This window comes from Cicer arietinum, chromosome 5, assembly GCF_000331145.2.
Source record: "Cicer arietinum cultivar CDC Frontier isolate Library 1 chromosome 5, Cicar.CDCFrontier_v2.0, whole genome shotgun sequence".
Classification (NCBI taxonomy): domain Eukaryota; kingdom Viridiplantae; phylum Streptophyta; class Magnoliopsida; order Fabales; family Fabaceae; genus Cicer; species Cicer arietinum.
The window spans coordinates 47,416,778-47,423,521 of NC_021164.2; positions in this window are offsets into that span (position 1 = coordinate 47,416,778).

A 6,744-nucleotide genomic window follows, 5' to 3' on the forward strand; every position below is an offset into this window, starting at 1 on the left:
ATGCTAATCTTGTAACTTATATTTAACCAACTTCAACTCCTCTTTTAGAACAAACAATTGCATTTTGTTTCAAAATGAATATGCATCATTAAAGGTGTGTTCTAATTGTAACATCTCTCAATATAAGAAACAATTGATTCATGCAAAAGTCATATGAGATTTTCCTATAATACCTAGGTTTAGGCACATGCATTGTAGTAAATGAGATGCAAAACATTTCACATGGCATACAAGTGAACGAATTAAAGATGGAAAGTTTGGGCACCCTATAGATTCTCTGTAGTGGATAAAAATTGATCACGATTATCCTGATTTTTAGCAAGAAGCAAGAAATCTATGTTTGGTATTGTATACTGATGGAACGAACCCACATAGTCTTCAAAGTATCTTACACATCACATGACTTGTGATTTTGGTGATTTATAACCTACCTCTATGCCTATGTATGAAGTGCAAGTTCATGATGTTGTTTATGTTAATTTATGAGCCCAAACTATCAGGGAATATATTTGTCTATGTTATAACCACATCTAATCTATATGATATATACATATATTTCTTACATTTATTTGATGATTTAAAACATATGTGAGAGACAAGTGTTGAGGTATATGATGGACATAGGAAATTACATTTTAATTTGAGGGCAATGTTGTTCGACAAAATTAATAGGTTTCCAACATACGATAATATATCAGGATACAACATTAAAGGTCAATGTGCATGTCCTATATGTGAAGAGAATACACATTGGATGCAGTTGTAACATTGTAAAAAAAATGTCTTTCTCAAACATCACATATATTTACATGCTAATCATCACTACCGTTGGTGGAGAAAAACAATCAATGGAAAATCAAAAGAATGAAGAGCTCTTGTGACATTGACGAATGATAAGATATTTGATTAAGTTAAAGGACAATAAATTTGAAAAATCATTTGCGGGAAAGATTGTAAAAAATAGGTGGAAACACGAGAAATGAGTAGGGACATGTGAAGAAAGGAAAATGAACACTAAAGGTGCAAACACGAGAAAGGGGGAGGGGGGTTGAATTGTCTTTAATAAAGTTGATAATTTTTTGCTAATTTGGTGAAGGCGGGTTGATTTTTAGAAATTACTTATATAAGAAGCAATTGGATTCAGAGGTAGCAAACAATGAAAGCATAAATAATTGGGCACATAGATTTATCCTGGTTCACCACTAACCTGGCTACATCCAGCCTTTCATTTAAAAGACTTTAATTTACTAATTCAAATACCATGAATTACAAAACACTTGATCCTCCAAGCCAGTCTTCCCGAACAGTCTGACAACCCTAGAATTTTGAGGAACCCAAATACCTTGACTCTACCAGCCAAGTCTTCTCCACACAATTGACAACCCCAAATTGTTGAAGGCATACAAACACCACTATCGGGTTTGATTACAAAGCTAATAATAATAAAAACTCTCACACTATAAGAAAAAACACTTAAATAATATTTCTAATTTTAACAAGTGTTTCTCTCTTTGAACTCTAAGATGAATTTGAAATTTTGAGCTTATGAGTTCTTCTACTCTTTTCTGATTTCCGATAATATTCTTCTTCAACCTTGAGTATCTATTTGTAGATAAAATTAGGGCTTCAATTTAGCCTTTCTTTAATTCTAAATTGTATCTTCATTCCTAGCTTGGTCAACAATGATCTTATTCAAAAATAGTTCTCAACAAGATGCTTTTCGATAATATGTTCTTTAGCCAATTTTTATTTCTGAGTTCAATCTGAGTAGTTCTTCTAGATTGATTATGTTTGTATTTTGTTCAGACAGAGTTTGTAAATTCTTCAGATTGATTATGTTCATATTGACTTTGTCAATTCTTTAGATTGACTATGTTCGTATTTTATTCAGACTGAGTTTATAAATACTTTACATTAATACTATTCATATTTTATTGTAGATAAATTTTGATCAAATATTCTTGTAAATAATTCATATCTTCTTGTGAGAAATCTTAAATAATTTTCTTTAATCATAAATCAGAATCAAATCTTAGTTTAAATTTTCTTCAAAAACATTTACCATGTCTTCTTTTCAATTTGGTCAAAGATTTTCTTCAATCATAAACCTTGTAGTACCCTAATTTTGTCCAATTTATTTAAAAATAAATAAAAAAAGGAAATATATATTAAAAAGGGAAATACAATAATTACAATGATTAGGCTCATCAATTTACAATACCAAATCAGTTTACAATTACAATTCTAAAATTAAATCAAATTACAATTTCATATTACAATCAAATTGCAACCAAAAATAAAACCAAATTAAATTACAATAAAAATTAGGTCAAACTTTTTCAAATTAAGCCAGCCTGCTTTGGCTCAGTTTTGGTTGTTGATGCTGCCTTTCTGTTCCTGATGCAGTGTCATGGCTGATGCACAAGCCATGCTCATTGATACATACCTGTTGTAACTAATTAGAGAAACTGAAAACCATTTTTTTTTACCAGTCAGACTCAGTATACATGATAAAAACCAAATGACAAAGTTTTGAGTTTAAAAAAAAAGAAACTAAGGGACAAATAAAAAAGGTCAGCAAACAATCAGATAAAACAAATAAAAGCTAAAATCGTGAATAGATCAGAAGTGCGGAAAAATGCAGGTTATGAGCAAAGAAATTTAAACATCAAACAAGAAATTGATGGAAAAGGACAAAGGGAGGCATAAAGCAACTAAACATATCAAAAACTCTATAAAAACACCTTATCAATTTCAAAAAGAAAATCGGAGATTAACTCTACCAAAAACAAACACACATACAAGAAAGCAAAAAAGGGGGAAATCAGAGAAAGTATTAAGAAACAGAAAACACAAAAAACTTATCTGCGAGCAAACCATCGAGATTCTCGAACAAGATCATCGACTTCGGCGTCGTGTGCATTAGTAGCGTCTTCCGAGTAGCGTCTTCCAATCAGAACTGTCCACCATTACGACAATGAAACTTAATTCACCGTACCAGACACCGTAGAGAAGGTAACTTCCAAACGCGTTCCTTTGTTTTCTTCTTTGAATGATGGGCAAAGCGGTCGCCCCTTTCTCTAAGTGTGTAAGCACGGCTAGGGTTTTCAGTTGGATGTTTTAGTTTGTTTTGATTAGTTGGGCTCGAGTTTTCATTTGAATGTATGGTAAAAATGTTATACAGATTGAGCCCATTTAGAGTTAGTTAAAAAAAAACACACCATCAAGTTTTAAAAAAAAAAACACATACATCAAGTTTAAAAAAAAAACACAAATATCAATTTTAAAGAAAAAACACAAATAAAATATTTTATTAAAGATTAATTAGATGTGACATATTTTTAATTTTTTTGAGTTATTAGAACACAAGTGGTACAACTTGATAGTTTTAAAACTCTTTTATTTTATTTTATTTATTATTATTATTTTTCAATAATTAATATAAAAAAGGACTATAAATTTATTTAATTAGATGTGTTATTCTTTATTTTCTTTATTTTTGAATTATTAAAATACAAGTTGCGACAACGTGACGGTTTTTATCTTCACAAATAAATTAATAAATTAAAACTCGTAAACAAATTAATAAATAATAATTATTCGAAGTTAACTAAAAATAACATATTTTAATCCATGTAGCATAACACAATTTATATAACTTGGTAATTGTGAAATTTGTTTTTATATATAAATAAATCTAAATTTAACTTTTTTAAATTTTATTTATTTAGATGTGATTTTTTTTACTAGTTGGTGTTTTCGAAACCCCATGATAATATAAAATATTTTTTAAGTGGATTAAATTAGATGTGACATCTTTTTTATTCGTGGAGTCTTGAGACACTAGTTGTACAACTTGATCGTCCTAAAACTCGTATTTTAAAATATTTATTCAAATCAAATCTTTTTTATTTTGTCAAAACATTTTTTTATCGCAAAACTGATTTTCTTTAAAACACACTCAATTGCATCTTTTTTTTTAAACCAAGAACTACGTAGCTTTGATTTCTCCATTGCACCGGGAGATACGTAGGAGCAAGATCACATTCTTGTCAAGCACATAAATAAAAATTTCTTTTTTTGTCATTTATTTGTTAGGTACATATTTATTTCAAAGTCATATTTTAAATATAGTAATAATTGTTATTCATATTTAATAATAAAAAAAATATACTTAAGTTAAAATTAATCTTGCACAATTAATTATAGGTAACCATTTTTAACGGATGTCGTAGGATGCTAATACCTTCCCTACGCATAATCGACTCCCGAACTCAAATTTTGTTTCAAAGACCATTTTTTTTTTTCTATTTTAAGGGTTTCCCAATATTTTCCCTATTTTAAAATAAATTTTGGTGGTGACTCCACTGAATTCGAAAAATACTCGAAATTTTAGGCCGCGACAAACCTGAATCAAATATTATTTTAGATTGTGTTCAAAAAGATGAATCTTCTTTCATACTCTGTGAAGTGAAATATATTGTTCTCATAAATTATTTTTGTTAATATCAAAACTCTAACTATAAAACCAAATTGGTTTCAAAAAACACCACCATCGGCTCATACTCTATCTAGAAAGGAGAAAATAGTTTTCTGTAAGTTTCTTCATGAAGTTAAATTCTAGAAATGTACTCTTCTAATATTATTAATTTAGTATCTATGAAAGACCTCAAATTAAGGGGTTTAGAGTCAAAGTAAGGGGTTTAAAGTTTATAATTGTCATGTTCTGATGGAACATTTACTTCTAATAGGCATATGTTCCATATTTCCTGGAAAAGTTAGACACACCATAACTACACTATGTTTCTTCTCCACGGCAATTTTTAGTTAAGCGATTGATCCAACCAACTTGACATTATTGCAAAAAGAACTTGTTACTTTGTGTGAGTTTGAAATATATTTTATGCCTTCATTTTTTGACATAATGGTTCATCTAACTATTTATATTGTGAAAGAGACATAATTACGTGGACTAGCTTATATGAGATGGATGTACCCAATTAAGCGTTATATGAAAATATTAAAAGGCTTAGTGGAAAGTCGGAGTCGACCAGCGGGTTGTATTATTAAACGATACATTGTAGAAGATGTTGAATTTTGTACCTAATATCTATCTAATGTTGAATCCATTGGACTTTCGAAGTCTCATAATTTGGAAAGAATAACAAGGAAATGTGTAATTTAAAATAAAATAGTGACCATATCAAGCATAGAATGTGAGCAAGCGCAATTTTATGTTTTCACAATGTCGATTACACAAGGAGTATCTAAAGAGTTTGAACCCGAATAAAAATGAAAATTGGATAGCACAAGAACATAATCGAAGTTTTATAACATAGTTCACAAATGATATTTATTCAAAGTGATATGTGGATGTTGTTTCAATTTCTGAAAGATTGAAATGGTTAGCATATGGTCCAAGTTTACATATATTTTTTTATACCAAGTATGCAATTAACTGCTACAAATTTTATACAAAAGAAAAAGATGATAAAAGTATTATGCAAAATAGCGGTGTCACCTGGGTAGCTGAAGCATTGCACGGCTGAAGTTCCAAGGATAGAAACCCCACATACGCAAATCAGTCATATTTTGGGGTCTTGGAAAAAATTTGGGAGTTAGATTTTACAATATTTCGAGTCCTGTCTTTGAGTGCAAATGGGTTGAAAATAAAAATGCCGTTTGAACAGATGAGTTAGTTTTTTGCAGGCGAGTCTTAATATGGTCGGGTACAAGGATGAACCTTTTATTTTAGCGTCTCAAACTAAACAATTATTCTATGTTAATGATTATGCTAATCTAAAATGGTCCATAGTACTTTTGACCAACAAAATAAGTGATTATAACAGTAAAGATGAAGATGATATTGATGTTGAGGATGATCCTTTTTTTTGTAACATCATAATCACGTAAAATTGATATAGTTATAGAGGATGATTTGTAAATTAGAGATGATCATAATGAAGGAATTTGGATCAATCCATCATTCCACGTAATTAAGGTACAAACAAATCGTATTTTGACAAAGAAAAGAAATAAACCAACATAAACATCAGTCGTGGTCATCTTACACATTGTCGCATCTACTTTTCTTTTCTACACTTGCTTTGTAATTTTTATACATATTAGTTATTTGTGACTCCTTTTATTTTCACTTTTGTGGATTTTGGTGAAGAATATTTTTAGTTTAACAATAGTACTTTTAGTACCACATAAGTCCCTAATGACAACCAAGAATTACATATTTAACATATATATTTTGTTGTTGTAGATAAATGGAGTATTCTGATGATGATGATATTTATAACAAGAAAATTGAGTCTTCTCCTAATGAAGAAAACAACTCTCTACAAAAAGAGGAAAACAAGGGGTTAAAGGAATACAATTTGAGGTAGTTCAATATATTGTTTAAATTTTGATTATATTGTCTTTTTTATATACACCTATTTACTTTAAGATTATAATAAGGTGGATTGGAATGCATATAATCAACTAATTGAGCCTAATGGTTCAATGCCGTAAGCTGGTGTCGTGGCTCGTCAACAAATTTCGATTACTTGTGATGATTGGAGAAATAAAGCATTGAGAGCTGCTAAAAATCTTACTTGGAAAAATATTTAAGTATTTTGTTTGTTTTAATTATTGATTCTTTACGTAGTTGACATTAAAATACATTTATTCAAACATTTTATATTTATTATTTTGTGCAGAAGTCTTTCTTAGTTGACGATATACGTAAAAAAA